The sequence below is a fragment of the Candoia aspera genome, chromosome 7, assembly GCF_035149785.1.
Source record: "Candoia aspera isolate rCanAsp1 chromosome 7, rCanAsp1.hap2, whole genome shotgun sequence".
Lineage (NCBI taxonomy): Eukaryota > Metazoa > Chordata > Lepidosauria > Squamata > Boidae > Candoia > Candoia aspera.
In genome coordinates this window covers 83,908,047-83,925,195 of record NC_086159.1, presented here as the reverse complement: position 1 = coordinate 83,925,195, position 17,149 = coordinate 83,908,047, and the positions used below count along the sequence as shown (strand labels likewise).

The following is a 17,149-nucleotide window of genomic DNA, read 5'->3' as shown; positions in this document are numbered from 1 at the left end:
TATTTTCAGAAGATGGCCAGAAACCTGATGAAGCTTTGGAGATTCTTCTCCTGAGTGATATTTCTCAAGCGTTTAACTATTTTTCTATGTCTGTTGGACTTCGTTAGCAACATCAAGAAAAAACATGTTGGAGAGCAGTCCTTCTGTTAAATTTCATTCCCTGCTGCAAATGGAAGGACTCATAATAAACAGCTGGGGTCACTGGATGAAGGAGAAGCTGGAATGCAGTGAAACATCTCCTTATCTAACTCCTAATCTTCATCAGGGGCTTCTCCAGGGTGTGGTAAAAGAAGTCAAGATAGTGACCACACAGGTTCAGCTGAAGCTCCTCCCATTTTTTATGTGTGACACACATGAAAAAACAGGTGGGGCTTTAATTATACCCTCGTGGCTGACTTTTTTTTTTTACTATTTATTTATTTATTTATTTATTTATCAAATTTGTCGCTGCCCATCTCCTCCCACTGGAGGGACTCTGGGCAGTTTACAACAAAATCCTCAATAAAACAATAAATACATAAAATACATTATAAAATTACAAATTATTAATAATATAGATAAAGTCTATACTACTATACTCTGAGGACATCCTTGATCTTCATTCAGAGCCAATATTCTTCAATTAAAACTCAGACAATGGGAACTTTCTGGCCCTTTTTGGGTCCCTCTGGAATTTATTTATTTATTTATTTATCAAATTTGTCACCACCCATCTCCTCCGACCAGAGGCACTCTGGGCAGTTTACAATACAAAATAAATATACAATAAAATTCTAATAAAATCCCATTAAAACTAAAACTAAAACAATTTCTTAACCACCCCAGCTCATAAAATCCAGATGGCTATGATCTCTTCAACCATCATGTAGGAGGGTCACTTCAAGGCACCAGCCAACCCCAAGTATGTCAATTCTCCTCCCTGCCCCAAGCCCAGTGGCAGAGCCAGGTCTTCAACTTCCTCCGGAAGGCTAGGAGCGATGGGACTGATCTCACCTCCGGGGGCAAGATGTTCCAAAGGGCAAGCACTACTGCTGAGAAGGCCTGCCTCCTGGACCCCGCCAGATGGAATTCCCATGCCTCTAACCTATCAAGATCATTTTACATTTTACTTCTATCTTCTAGAATATTGGCTATCCCACCTATTGAAGAGCAGAGATCCCAAAACCTATCCTTCTAGTCCCACACTTGATAGCACTCTCCAGTAATGAGGAAGCATTGATGAGCACTCTTTAAGTACGACTTTTTTTCCCCAAGCCAGCTATGCATCTACTTACTTGGTATGCCATCCAGCCCACACTTAACTAGCTCGCTAACCCACATGTAATAGAGTCGTTGTTGCTGCTGCCGTTGTGTTTTTTGCTGAAGTCAAGCTATATTATGCCACATCATGCCCACAATCTATTATAGAAGTTACCTGATTTCTTTTTAATTATTTTTAACAAAGTAACTTTAGTCTGGCAAGTTTTGAAAAGTCCATGCTGACTTGCATTGTTTTCATGATTTAATGGTTGAATGGAATAAAGAATTAGAGCTTCCTATTATACCTAGGCAGTGGAAAGAGGTGTTAAGATCAATAGCAAATCTTCAAAAGATCTCAGTCACATTTTCTTCTGCAAAGTATTACAGACTTATTGGACTCCATTATCTTTATGCTGAAAAGGCTTGAGTAAATCATTGTTATTGGCTATGCAATGCTTCATTTAAAGAAGCATGTCCAGTGTCCTATAATTGTTCTATTTGGGGAGGAAGTTTTTACATGTATTAATTCAACACTGAGACAACATTTAATATTCCCAGGTGTTCATATTTTTTGAGCTGTGAATTTGCTTTACTCCAATTGCTATCATACCTCTAAACACATGTTCAGGGTTAAGGCTACTCAGTTTGGGCATTCTCTTCAAACTGGAAAAAAAAAGTGTTATGAGATTGACGAGGAGGGAAGGAGATTTATTTATTTATTTATCAAATTTGTCACCGCCCATCTCCTCTGACCGGAGGGACTCTGGGCGGTTTACAATATAGAATAAATATACAATAAAAATTCAAATAAATATACGATAAAATTCTAATAAAATCCCATTAAAACTAAAACAATTTCTTAACTACCCCAGCTCATAAAATCCAGATGGCTATGATCTCTTCAATCATTATGTAGGAGGGGCACTTCAAGGCACCAGCCAACCCCAAGCGTGTCGATTCTCCTCCCTGCCCCAAGCCCGGTGGCAGAGCCAGGTCTTCAACTTCCTCCGGAAGGCTAGGAGCGATGGGGCTAATCTCACCTCCGGAGGCAAGATGTTCCAAAGGGCATCTAGAGCAATCCAGGGCGAGTGAGATTCTAGAGATGTTATTTAAGCCTGAAGAGTCTTAACCACCGTCACTAAACCTTGTGCATCCCTGCGCTTCTCGCAGTCTTCCATCTGAGATGCTCTGTTCTCCGTGACATTCAGTGTAGACGTTACAAGCGTTGACGGAGCTGTTTTTTTCTGGGCAGGCCTGAAAACTCTTTCAGGTGCCGAATGTCCTCTATACTTTTTGTTCTTGGCTGCCACTATCATCCTCATGTTTGCTCAATTACCATTTTAGGGGAAGCAGCTTCCTGTCAGCTCTGCCAGGTAAATGTATTATAAGTTATTTAGGGCCTCAAAAATGAACAGCAGAATGAAATCTGCAGCCAGCATATTGATATACTACAAGCACACTATAAATCAGGGTTTGGCAGCCTTTGTAGGTGTCAGATGGAAAAGAAATAAATGACCAAATTCTCTCAAGGTAGTGAAATGTCAAGTCTTGAAAGACGTGATCTCATCCAGAAGTTCTCACACGCTGTCATATGAAAATGTCAAAACTTCACAAGAACTTGTACACAAACTCCAATTCATTGATTTTGAAAGATGTTGCAGATTTCATTCATTCATTTGTTTATTTGTTTATTTAGTCTATCTCTCTATCCATCCATCCATCCATCCATCCATAGCCACTTCCTTAGTACATGGCTCTGGGTGGCTGACAACATTAAAACAAATACAAATATATACAAATACAAATAAAAGAAGTAGTAAAACCCACAGCAGCTGGAGAATCATAAAAAAGCCCTCAACACACCTGGGGCCCCAATCCTGAGCACTGAACTGGGTTTTCAGGGCTCTGTGGAAGGCCAGCAGGGTTGGGGCCAACCTAATCTTGGTGTGTTTATTTATTTATTATAATGTTTTATATGCCATTACTTTTAGTCCTCTCAGTAACTTATAAACACACATTTTCCCTTCAACTTAATTGGAAAGCTTTTTTTTTTAATGCAAAGTTATAACTTCACTGAAACCAGCCCAATAATACTATGTAATTTACAAGTATATCAAATTAGGAATCCAATTAGTGCACGCTAGAAGATTTATGGGAATTTGATTTAGTTGTTTAAGATGAGTTGTTATCAGACTCGGGAAATGCCACCTCTGAGTCTCAGCCTCTTAATCTTCCTTGGGCTGGGCACTAGCTGCGACATCTGCCAGTCAGACTGGGGAGGATGGGCAAATTATACCTGGACAATCAGTCCCAATGGAGCAATAGCCCAGTCCATACCTTGAACCGGCCACCAGTTCAGCTCTTGCAAAATAAGTGTTTTTTCTGCTGAACTGCACCAGAAGGCACACACGAAGCTCCCTGCTATGCCAGCGGCGGCTTCCGGGGCATCATCAGGGACTGCCCTGAGGTAGAGCAAATTACAGTAGCGTATCTCTCTCTCTGCACATACAGTTCTAGTTATTTATTCTAGTGTTGCCAATACCTGCTTTGACCTAATGCCATGATCATTTTTCTGATATTATTATAGAACAATTCTTCTTATATTTTCTACTCCACAATATTGATTGCATCTCCTATCTTTTTACCCTCTGTTTCAAGCCCCCTTGTTTGATTTTTCCATCCTGAAGTGACACAGAAGACATAAAGGAAGCAAAGCAGGGACTTTGGAGGAGAAGATAATTAACTGACCATATAAATGAATCTTCAGTTAACTTAATCTGTGTTTGGGGAATGCTGTTTTAAAGCAATGTGCGCCCTTGAAATTCATTCATAATTCTTCCATCTCTGTGAGTCTCTTTACCAAGTTATACTGAGATAGATTTGATCCTGAACTTCCCACCCTTTTTTCTTTATCAATCATTATTCATAATTAGCTGCAGCAGCTTTTACTTTTCACTGATTGTATGAATGCAAAACACAACTGTGGGAAATGAGGAATGCGTGCATGCTTGTAAGTATGAAGTCAATCAAGATCATACAAGCAGAAAATGAATTGTTTTGCATATATAGCTTCAAGCATTCCTTTGCTCGTATATCTTATGTACAGTTGGCAAGTTAGTTTATCTCCTGCAGCCATTAAACTCTGAGCAAGCCTTTCTTTGTTGCTTTTGCGTCGTCTTTCTCCAAGACCGGGCAGCCGTACTCTCCGCTGGGGTTTCCCAAGGAGGCCAAGAGAGGCTGAGCCTGGAATGGTGGCTTGCTGGCAGAGGTGAAACTCCTGCTTCTCTCACCCAAGGCAGCTGCCCATTGGACTCTTCCTACCAGTCAAAGCACTGCTCAGGCTCAATAGTGGGGTGCTACTCTGGGGTCCCAAGGTGCAGGAAGAGTCCCCGATAACTCCCAGAAGTAGTGCACAGGAGCACAGAGTCACCCTGTACACCGTTACTGTCCTTGATGCTTGAAAGGCACCGGTGGGTCAGTCTGTGGACTAAGCAACTGGGCATCATGTTCAAGCACAAGGTTGCCTTCTCACAGCGGCCAGATGCTTCCTGGGTGTCCAGCCACCAAGGGTACTGGAGCACTGAGGGAACAGGGCTTTCACCTGCAATGGCTTGGCAAAAAACAAACCAATCCAAAGATGGTATGAAACATGGAGGGTCAACACGGCACCTGTTTGCTGCGTCAGCAGTCTGGCTGTTGCTCGACTCTGCAGGGCCGCTGCAGTTGCAGTTGCAGCAGGGGTAGGGGGGCCTTCAGCAGCAGAACCTTCCCCAGGAGCAGGAGGGCTGCAATGCAGCAGCTGCTGTCAAAGCCAAAGGAAGAACAGGGGGTGCAGGGAAGAGACAGGGCAGAGGCTGGGGGAACCAGGTTAGAATTAGAGGCTTTCTTGGAAACTTGGCTGTCAGGATTTGTTCATGATGAGTGCAAAATGGTAGGTAGTTATAGTTGTGACTCACTAGACCAGTGTTTCTCAACCTTGGCAACTTCAAGCTTGTGACTTCAACTCCCAGAATTCCCCAACCAGCATGGCTGGCTGGGGAATTCTGGGAGTTGAAGCCACACAGCTTGAAGTTGCCAAGGTTGAGAAACACTGCACTAGACTGAAATGGGAAATTGGATCAGTATATTTTATTTAATTCTTACATGTTTAGATCATCCAGTAACTCAGCTCTGTTCTCTGGTGGGTACATAGGGAAATTAAGAACATAAAGTGCAAGTGAAAAATAAATCAATAATAAATGAAGATGGTCTTTAAGTTGTGGTTTTGACTGCTCAGTGGAATCTCCACATAGAAGTCATGCCTTTGTAGGAAGTCCTGTTGGGTCCCATGGGGAATTTGCCCCTTAGAAGACTCTTTGGGCAAAGCACAAATGGCCTATCAAAACTCTCCACCATGTTTCTGGAGGGAGAAACTGGGCAGGCGGGGGTCACCCAATGCTGTTGTTGCAGGAAGAGACCCAGGCTAGTCCATGGTGTCAAAACAATCTGAAGGAGCCTGGTAGCATCTTTTCTGCCAACATGTTTTATTAAAAGGCGTTTATGAGCTGCAAATTTGTGAATCAGAAAAGGTGCCACCACCAAACTCGTTCCAATCAAGCGTCCCCAGGGAAGGGGAAGATCTCCAACACCCTCTCAAGGGAGGACTCCTCTGCACTGCTGTCAAGAAGCTGCTGAATTTTCTCCTGGTGCCTTCAAGGGAGGGGGGTTAACTGAGCTGGGGGATGTTGTTATTAAAGCACAGAGTTTAGAAAATTCAAATCATGATAAAAAAAATGAAGAATTGGTTTAAAAGCTGATGTTCAAACTATCTAAGGGATGCTACTTTTTTCCTGAAAAACAAACAAAACTGAACTATTTATTCTTCATGGGCTATTTGGCCACCAGAATTCGAGTTAGTAAGGATTTTACTCTCTTGGAAGTAATCTTGGAATATTCCCCAAATATTCAAATAACGTTCCCTGCTACACATTTTCAATGTTTCAGTGTTTTTATTTAACAGTATGGGCTACATAACATATAACTAGTCATAGCTGGCAATATTTCACAAATAATATGCAATCCCAACTGATGTGCCATCTGTGTGAGAGCTGGCGAGAGCCTAGGGCAGAATCAGTGCCATGCATTTTAGCAAGGACCATTTACAGAGGGGCTGGGTAACCCTTGAGGGGCCCCTGGAGCAAAGGGAAGGGCTGCAGGGACCTGGCAGTGATGCAAAGGAGGTGGGGCTGCTGTCGCATACTTCCTTGTTATCCTGGATTTAAGGGAGGAAGTTTACATGTTTCCATTGATTTTTGAAAAATGTTAGGAGCTGTCTCAGTTCCTTAGAAGGAACAGCTCATAGCAGTTCTGAATACTGTGTGACACCGGAGTAGATTTAATACTTTGTGCTTCCTGAAATAATCAAGAGTTGCTGCATGAAATATATTGGACGAGCCTAAGTTCTTTGTTGGTTTGTGGGCAAGGGAGAAGGTAGGAAATGTTAAAAGAGAAATCAAATTAGCTTTAAAAACAAACTTTGCGCGTGCACACACACAAACACATCTCTCTCTCAAAGTTTCTGTCTTGGCAGATATTTGCTACAGAACATGTTACTAACACTGCAAATGCCATCTCATTCCATCCTGTGATAATAAACCACATTAAAAAATAGTTTGAAGGTGTGTAGCTTAGCCCCAGTGCACCAATTTCTATGACATTTGGCAGGGGTCATCCCATCATAAAGTTCTAGCTCGCTTGGAATTATGATCCCATTTAGATGAAAACAAAAATGTTACAGCCAGACCCTGTTTTTACTAGGGTAGAACTCGGGAAGAAGGAAATCTCAAAATTTGGGCAGGGAGTCAGACTGGAGCACCCCCAGAAAAGTCCAGGTCAAAAACTGGACCATTTCCAGAGCTTTCATTCAGGCCCTCAAAGATCTCCTTGCACCTCAGAACTCTCTTTAGCCCACATGTTTGGTTTGGTCTATCCGCTCAGTCATGTCTGACTCTCGGTCACTTTGTGGATCAGTGCTCCCCATTGACTCTCACAAAAAGCAATGTCACTGTTCCTTGAGGACAGTAACATAATATTGCTGTTTTATATACGTTCCCTATGATTACATAAGGTAAAGGTAAAGGTTTCCCTTGACATTAAGTCCAGTCGTGTCCGACTCTAGGGGGCGGTGCTCATCTCTATTTCAAAGCCGAAGAGCCGGCGTTTGTCCGCAGACACTTCCGTGGTCATGTGGCCGGCATGACTAAACAGAACTCCGTTGCCTGCCTGCCGAAGCGGTACCTATTAATCTACTCACATTGGCATGTTTTCGAACTGCTAGGTTGGCAGGAGCTGGGACTAGCAATGGGAGCTCACCCCGTCACGTCGATTTGAACCGCTGACCTTCCGATCAGCAAGCTCAGCAGCTCAGCGGTTTAACCCGCAGCACCACTGCGTCCCTAGCACCACCGCATCCCTGGTTACATAGGTCCAAGCAAATTAAAAAAAATCAGACAAGGTGAAATTGTGAAATTACAACTGATTCAGCTTAAATCATTGTAGATCATAAAACCTGTGGGTGGTTAATAAGTGAGGGTGCTGTTCTGTGGAAGCCTGCCAATCCAGTCCTAAATTCATCAGATAGGAAACTGACCATGCAGGTGCCCCACAAACAATGGATCTTCCAGCTTGTTCTGTGCGAAAGTCAGGCAACTGCTCTGCTGTAGGGCTTTGATCTGAATTTGGTTATTGGTATTCAGCCAGGCCTCTGAAATGTAAAAAGTCATTTTAAAAGAGCTTGCAATACAAGTACTTTCCCCCTATATTCTGTTTTCATTCAGGCTGTTAGTTTGGCTCCGTGTCCCAGCATCTGACCATACTTTTAATGCTTTGATGATCCTTCTTTTACATCAGCTGGAAATTTAGAAAGCCATTCTCTGCATCAGGGGATGGGGTGGGGAGTATGCGGGCCCATCTTTAGCACTCTGAAATCACCAAATGGTTGATTCGCAGGGCCATGTTTCTTCTTTTTCTTTCCTGAAAAATGGGCAGTGAGAATTGATGTGGGAGAATGAGCTGGCTCTGCTTGAAGGACCTCCTCATTTCCACTCTGAAGCCCTGGAGATGAGGCTCCGCAGGACGCCCAGTCTGTTCTTTGCCTCCAGCGTCCTGGGGCCCTGCTGTGCTCAGCGTGTCACTCATCTCTGTCAGTGCTCGTCATAATGAGATCTGAGGCTAAACTATGTACTTGTGGCTTTCTGAAATTCCAAAACAGAGCTTCCAACATGCAGAAGCTTGCAAGCACTGCAAGGGGCATTAGTTAGACACACAAGGAAATGGCAAACACGCCAAACACAGGGTCTGCAATTAAACTGCTAAATTCTATGTTCTTAAAGACATCTATTACTTTTTCCCCCCCACTTTCTTGGTAAGGTTCACGTCAGGAACTCGTTCATTTGGGAATAAGGCCTTTGAAATGGATTGGGTCTCAGGATAGATAGATATAGATATAGATATACATGAATCTACAGTTTATTTCTTCTTTCAATCTGAATAAATTTCCAGTTATATTCTTTAAAAAAAAAAGGATCTGCTGAGTAGAAACAAACAGGCCAGAAGACTCCCCTCAGGCCTAGAGGTCACATTCAGTTTTCAGCCGGCACATGCCTTATATTTAAATGCCTTGTATCCCATGGAGAAGAGATGAGACGCCTCCTGCCAGGATGTTAAACAGTTGCGTCTACAGCTGCCCAAGCGTACGGCTAGAGGGACTCCCGACCCAGGATTTGCGTGACCAGGGGTGTCCCTGGGAGTGGTTAAAAAAGGCAGGATGGCAGCTACAGCAATGCCATCGAAGCTCTGCCTGCTTTTTATGCTGTGCGATGCACGGACAAAACAGGCAGAGCTTCAGTCACACTCTTGTGGCCTCTGTTGTTGTTGGTGTCTTCTTTTTTTTCACTATTCCCTGTGGATGCCCTTGCACATGATTCTGCCTCCCAGACTGAAGGAATTAACACAGAGATGTACAGGCTGGTAAATATGAATGAGAAGTTTCAGCACTGCTGGATGGAGAAAAAGCTTTTGATATGCAGTGGTGCTCAATCGGTTTTTCACTGAAGTTTAGAGTTCCTCTATTATTTATGTCTTGGATAATTCTAATTTCTCTTTCTTTGATGGTGATTTTTAAAATTAATTTTTAAAGCAATAATGATGAAGATAATACAATAGTAACAGTTGCAAACAAAACTTCTAAATTTCATTTCAGTTAAATTATTATCACAAAAATTGTATCTGAAAAACAACAGTGAATTAAAGAAGGAAAAAAGAGAAAAAGTGGGAATTATTTTTCTGCCATTTCAAAATAATAATGGTGTAGTATTACATTTTTAAATGATTTAAACTTAGACCACATGAAAGCAGTCTTGCAAAGTCCAGTCTTGCCTCTCTGTTGCTACAAAGCCATCTTGAAATCTGAGAACTGATATATATCGTTAAACTAAACCTTAAAATCTGGACCAGCCACAGTTTTCCCAGAATACAAAATTACCTGTTTTGCTACTATCTAGGCACATATATCCAAATCTCTTCATATATTAATAAGTTCCAAATTTTGGGAATATAATTTAACATCACTTTTACATTTTTGGACCATAACACTTCCTTCCTTCAACAACACAGAGGAATCCTCTGGTGTTTCAGAGGCTGCTAATGTGTCAGGGCCTAGAAAGATAACAAATGTTTTAACAGAATTTATTGCTGTTTGGCTGATTTTATCAAATTATATTCCTTTTGTAAGTTTTCAAAAGTTTTAAACTGTAATTATGTCTTCACTGGTTAAGAGCAATTACCCCCTTTTCAACTCATGATTCCCGAGAAACCCTCTTTCCTGCCATTTCTGGATAATAATTATTACAAAGTGTCTGTTTCTCAGATCTAAAATCAAATTTTAATTTTTTTCTTAATAAGTCCAAAATCTGTTGGAGCGCCAGAAGGGCTCATAGCATCGTAAGGTTCTGCATCATAAATTAGGACCACAAACTTGCTAAGTCTTTAAAGGTATGAAATAATACATTATTCAAATGCCTCTGTTTGTGTAACACTTTTTTTTTTAGTGCGGTATTTACTTTATTGTGGTCACTGATCAGGATTATGCGTAGCTGTAGTGAGCATTCCATAGCACAAGAAAAACATCAAGGCAGTTAATAAAAAAGTTATGCAAGAAGAAAGACAAACTGATCCAAGATACAATATTAACACCAATGTTAAAATACAGAAGAAGAAGAAGAAGAAGAAGAAAAAGAAGAGGAGGAGGAGGAGGAGGAGGAGGAGGAGGAGGAGGAGGAGGAGGAAGACTGAATTACTGTCATGCTGAAATCCTTAATTATTAAATTTTTAAAAATACTGAAGTTCTGGAATATGCATCCTGGAAGATTAAAATATGTTCCCGCCCATTCTGAAGGCTTCTCCCCCAGTCCATCTTCTTCTCCTTTGCAGCATCACTTTATTGGCATGTACGTATGTTTCTTTGTGTGTGTGTGTGTATGTACATATATATATATATACATATATATATATATATATATATATATAATTTTTATTAAAGATTTTTTTAAAAAAAGGAAGATAAAAACTAATACAAACTAATATAAAGTAAGAAAAACAAAAGAAAAAGAAATCAAAGGGAAAGCTAGAAGTGCAAGAAAGAAATCTCTTGCTATATGGTTAAAACGTAACTCTCTTCTTTCTATGATCTATCCTTTCTAATTACCAAAACCATAAATCTCAAGTTCGTTATTTTCTCTTTCATGCAAAAAAGTCCATAAGGGGTTTCCAGGCAGCCATAAACATAGATATGTCAATTTGGCCATCTCAGCAAGTTCCCTCACCTTCACCAACCATTCCTCCATTCTGAGTCATGCCAAATCTTTCCATCTTTGTGCATACAATTATCTCGCTGCAGTTATCATGTACAAAAACAAAGTCCCATGACTTTTTTCCAACTGTTTGTCCATCAATCCCAAAAGAAAAATCTCTGGTCTCAATTGTATATTAATCTTTAAAATCCTCTGAATTAGTGTGTGTATTCGAATCCAAACTCTTCCGACTTTTTTACATGTCCACCAAACATGATAAAATGTCCCTTCTTGTTGTTCACATTTCCAACACAAATTTGAAGTGCCTTTATACATTCTAGACAATTTCTCTGGTGACGTATACCAACAATATATCAAGTTATAAAAATTCTCTTTAAGATTATAACATAGTGTAAATTTCAGTCCTGTTAAGCCACGTATTTCCCCATTGTTCCACCTGCATATTATTACCAGAGGTTTTAGCCCACCTTATCATAACATTCTTTCACTTGTTCTTCTTCTGTTTCAAATTTCAGTAGACTTTTATACATTTTAACAATTACATTTTCATCATTTGTACACACTTCTATTTCAAACTCAGTCTTACAATATTCAAACCATAAATTCTTTTGTCTATTTAAATCGTTCTAATGATTTTAAATATGAGAACCATTGACAACTATATCCCTCTGCCACCATTTTTTCTTTTGATTTCTTTTACATTCGCCTTGGCAATATTCTAGTATCTCACAATAAGTTAGCCATTTGTGTTTGCCTATTTTTTCTCGTCTATAAAATGCTTCTTGTGCTGAGAGCCACAAAGGTGTTTTCCGGCACAGCCTGGATTTGTATCTATTCCATATTCTCAGTATGGCACGTCTAACGTAATGATTTTTAAAATCCACATTAACCTTGACTTTGTCATGCCACACATATCCATGCCACCCAAATCTCAGGTCATGTCCTTCTAACTTCAAAAGCCTTCTATTTCTCAGCAGTACCCACTCCTTCATCCTAACCAAGCAGCAAGCTGCAAGATTCAATTTCAAGTCAGGTAGACCCAATCCTCCTCTTTCCTGTCATGGTCCCCGATCAAATCTTCCCAGGACATCTTATCGTACTTGCATCCATTTTGGTGCAATGCGTGTTAACCTGCGGGTCAACCAGCCAGGAGGCACGAAAAGGAGATGTGCGTACAGAAGGGAGCAGTGGGGGGGGGGGGGGCGGGGAGGAATTTGGCTTTACCGGTCTTCTGAATTGTAGAAGAGCGTGGGAATTTTCATTCGCAACTTTTTCTCTGTACTGAATGCTTCGCACCATTAAAATGGATTTCTAAGCAAAAGCTCATGAGTTGCAATTCAGTGGGAAGTCGAGCGTTCCAGTCATCACATTTCCTTTGCATCTTGTAACACCTTATATTTAGCTCATGTTTTTTTTTCTCCTGCCCCACAAATTTAGATGTATCCTTCTGCCACTGTTCTGAAACCTGCTAATGCACCAAATTCTTTTAGTTTGCCCATTAATATTTCAATTCCCCTTAAAGGGTCTTCCAGAACAAGATCAAGTTATCTGCAAAAACCCTTAACTTATAAATTCCTCTGCTTGTGTAATATTAATCAGATTCTCTCACTGGTAATTAAAATGAAATGCGGAACATCTCACGGATGCCTTGGATCTTCCTTAATTTTCCGGTGAGTGTTGGGGCCCTTGGTGTATCTAATAAGACACATTGAAGGTATCCAGGGGAAGAGCGCAGCCGAATCTGAGCATAAACTGTGTGTAATGGTTGCCTATTCTGACATACTCAGCCTCACAAGTGGGTTCTTAATGAAAACTGATTTATTGAAAGAATAGTGTGCAAATACAAAGAAAGCTGAGAATGAGCAAAAGCGCGTCAAATACAAACTAAAAACCCTCGCTTCAAACCTGGTTCCGCCCTCGCTTGCGCTAAGCAACCACCCCCTCCCAGGTGTTAGCAACCGTTGCCCACATCGGCCTGAGAAAGTAACCTTGGACACATTCCATAACCCAAACATACATTCCACAGTTAGGAATGTACAGTAAGGAGATTACAGCCTGGCACGGCTGGAAATCCCCACTCTGCAAACACGTTTCAGGAAAGTGACATGCGAAACGTTACAATGTATTCAGAACATTGGAACGATGAACATGACACTGCGGGGATTTGGGATTTCTTCAGTGGGTAACAAGGATCTTTATCCACAGTTGTAGTAACTGTATGGTGATACAGCACATATTCTGGGTATGCGATAAATTGGAATAAATCAAATATTTTGTCTGTTAGTCAGAAAGATGTGAGGGAAACATTTAGGCCTGGTGTTTTCTTATGGAAGGAATGAACACCCAGAATTTCTCTGCTGAAGTTACTGCTCTCATATGATGGTGGGGTTTTTAATTTTCCTGATTCGAAAGAATGTCCTTGGGCACACTTATCTTCAGTAATGCCTTAGAAAGAAAATGATACAGACTCTTCACTGTTGTGGGCTCAGCCTGAGAATTACTACATTATTTAGTGCCCTGGTGCTGATGGCAAATTCTTGGTTCTAACTATGATAGGAATTCAGTCAGTTCTACAACACTGAAGGTAGTGAGACACACCTGGGTATTACTGGTCAGAATATGATTTTAGTTCACATGACAGACCAGCACTTTAGTGTAATTCCTATTTCCAAATGCCATTATTTACTCCTATTTATACATGTGTGCCACTGAACTATTTGTGGTGATAAAAGGTACCCCCCATACACACGTGAGCTGCATTCAGTACCCAACCTACGAGATGCCCCCCCCCCCCGCCCAATACATGTGAACCAATTAAGGTGCCCTTGTAAGAAAACATTCACAGAAAGCTGAATTGGTCCTGAGTCCCGGTGTACAGTGTAGTTGTTTACAGGCTTAATAAATGTATGTTGTATCTTCAAAGCAATTTGGTTGCTTTTAGTGAGCCAGGTTTTAGCCACAACACATTGTGGGGCTTTTAATGATCCACTAGATGACCTGTGACCCACTGGGTCATCCTTCCAGGGATATTTCCTTACCTAAATAGAGAAACAGAATGACCACTGGCGGGCAAAAAAACAGTGGGAGCGGGGCAACTTCTGACTTCCTGCTGGCTTCCCCATTGGCTTTGCTTGCGGGAAGCTGGCAGGGAGCATCAGAAATCACTCCTCCTCCTCCTGGGCTGATCTGAGGAACTGCCTGCCACTTTGCTGGGGGGAGGGGGAACAAAGGGAGCTGCAGACTACAAGGAAACCTGCACCCCTGCTCCCCATCCCATCATGTCCCAGCCAGCTCTACCTCGCCAGCAGGCATCCGAGTTGCCCCCTCAACCTTCCCTCACTGCCAACTGCCATTAAGAGATTTCAAATTTCAGCCTTGGTTCCAAAGCAGCCAATCGCCACATGCCTGTCAGGCCTTGCCACCAGCCGACTGGGTGCAGGGCCAGAGGGAGGCAGGAAAGTGGGCAGAGATATGCCCCTCCCATCTTCCTTTGAGCCATGCAACCTATGGGATTTGGGAAGCATAGTCAGAAGGCATGGTGGTGCTAAAACGGCTACAACTTTGAAATGGCTGAAATGGCCACAACTTTGACAAATTTCAATCCCATGGGAATAATGGGTCCCAGATTTTGGACACATTCTATAAGTTAGCCCATCTGAGATACCTTGGTTCAAAAACTGTTGCCCTACGATGCACATTTTCACCCAATTGAAGGTTGGAAACAACCATGAGAGTTTTAGTAGTATAAAGATTTGGAGCTCTTCCCTCAGTTTCAGCAATGGGGAGATATCATTTGAGCATCTCTGCCTTTTTGGTACCAGAAAGATGGAGACGGACAGCCTTGGCCTCCTTTTCTGTCCCTTTTTAAGGACTATATTCAGGCGGTATTGATTTTGCCCTTTTGAGGAGTTTTCCAGCCATGGAATCCAGTTGTTAAGTTTCTTATCTTCTATCAGACTGAAGATGAAGCTTCTTCAGCAACAAGACAAAAATTCTGTGCCCTTGTTTTCTCACAGAGTTTAAGGTGGATTAAGATTCTGATAAAGAACTGTACCTACTTTTAATTTTTGTTTAAGGATCTATCAAATATACAAGTTATTTTATGTTGTGTGCTTGTCCATTTTTCAATCTCCTCTAAGCTGGTCCTTTGACCAGAACAATAAACCAGCTACATCACTTTCTTCAACACCATCGTGTTTGGTTGCTTCAAATTTACAAATACAACAACTGGCTTTGGATATTTAATGGGAGAGCAGAAGGTAAAAAGGTAAAGGCAGACACTCCTGCTTTCCGTTCTGTTTGTTTTGCTTCTTCTTTGCCGGAGGCAAAAAATAAAAATCCTTCTACTTTAGCTTCCTCAGATGAAAGATCTTATATAAGATGAGTGTTGGATATAATTGCTAATAGTTATTAAAAAGTTTATTATTTTTGGTGTCCTGAGGCTGAGTACAACCTTCTCGACTTGCTCTGCCCTACCCTATCCTTAAAGCCAGCCATCAGGGAAACTGAAGGGTGTTTTTCAGAAGCCAGATGCATCAAAACATTAGGGCTTAATTCCTCAGGCAAAAATGGTCCCGGGAGACTTTGTGCCAGCCGCCTCCGTTAAGACGAGGAGAAAATAAGGTGGTCCCCTCGGGATATTAGCACCTTCCATGAATGAGACTCACGCCCTGGAGCCCAGTGCTCCCTCCATGCCCTGTGTGCGTGCTAATTTCGGTGCCCACATGGAGGAGGAAGAACCTTTAGCAAGGGGGGTGGGGTGGGGAGGGGAGGGCAAAACAGCTGGATTTGGGGGCCACTTTTAGGACATTCCCACGGCTGCACCCTCGTTCGGCCTCTTGTCACTGTGTGGAAATGAAGGTGCTTCTGCAATGACACAGTGCCACATTAGGAGGGGCATCGATAAAATATATTCCAGTGTGTAGTAAGGCTGCTATGTTTATCCTTCTCAGTAATTTATTCATGGTGGTAGGAATTACTAATTAACCGGGATAAGAAAACGTTATTACTGCAAAAGTTTAAGGAAGATTAGCTACCTCACATTTTACAAGCTGACATTTAAATTTTGATAGAGCATGTGAAGATGTGTTTATATATCCTTTGGAAGCCGAACATTACAACAAGTATAATGTGACCTTCATAAAACCTTATTTTAGGCCAATAATTGTAAATTATGAGAGCCAGTTTGGTCTAGTGGCTAAGGCACCGGGCTAGAAACCAGGAGATGGTGAGTTCTAGTCCCGCCTTAGGCATGAAAGCCAGCTGGGTGACCTTGGGCCAGTCACTCTCTCTCAGCCCTAGGAAGGAGGCAATGACAAACCACTTCTGAAATCTTGCCAAGAAAACTGCAGGGACTGGTCCAGGCAGTCGCTGAGGATCGGACACAACTGAACGGCAAAAAAAAGAGTAAGTTATTATGCTTACTTTTCCCCACTTAAGAGATTGATTGACATGTTTCCCATTATATTCCTTTACTAATTGCCTCAGTGTAAGATTAATTAGAGGAGTTATAAAAATTAATTCTAAAATACAATCCTATTCATTTTGTTGTCATCTTAATTTCCTTCTGGTCATTTATATTCCTCAGATCCATCTTACTGATGCAAGTGTATTGCTGATGTCTATATTCATAAGAAACTCCAAAAAAGCCATCTTAATGGGTGAACTCATTGTTACATCATTGTGCACTTCGTTTTGACTTTCCTGGGTGCATATCTATGTTTCTGGGTAATCAAAAGGAATTTGTGGTGCCTTGAAGGTCTCATCTGCATGTGTGCTTTGAAAGAAAATCAGTAAGATCCTGAAGTCCTTCTTTTGCCTTGTCTCCTGATTGTTGAAAGTTCTGCTGCTAGAGCCGCGGTCCTTGGGGTGGACTGAGGAAGCACACGCACCATACACAGCAACATGTTTTTCTGTACCATGTCCCCAGCCGGAGTTGGACACAACGGAAGACGGATGCAGGTGGGCACAACTTTGGTGGCTTCAACCATTCATGGTTGCTTTGCAGCCCCCACCACCAATCTTGGGATGTAAAGCAAATTCACATCTTAGGGGGATTGGGC

At 41.6% G+C, this 17,149-nt stretch overlaps 1 protein-coding gene across 1 annotated transcript in view; it reads left to right on the top strand.

The window, feature by feature from the left end:
• The window catches only part of TSPAN9 (tetraspanin 9), a 261,741-nt gene extending 245,385 nt beyond the window's left edge, over positions 1-16,356 (top strand). The window contains exon 8 of the transcript XR_010068302.1: positions 16,290-16,356. The gene's annotated coding sequence lies outside the window, so the exon portion shown is untranslated. The remainder of the gene's footprint in view (positions 1-16,289) is intronic.
• The last annotated feature ends 793 nt before the right edge of the window (positions 16,357-17,149 follow it).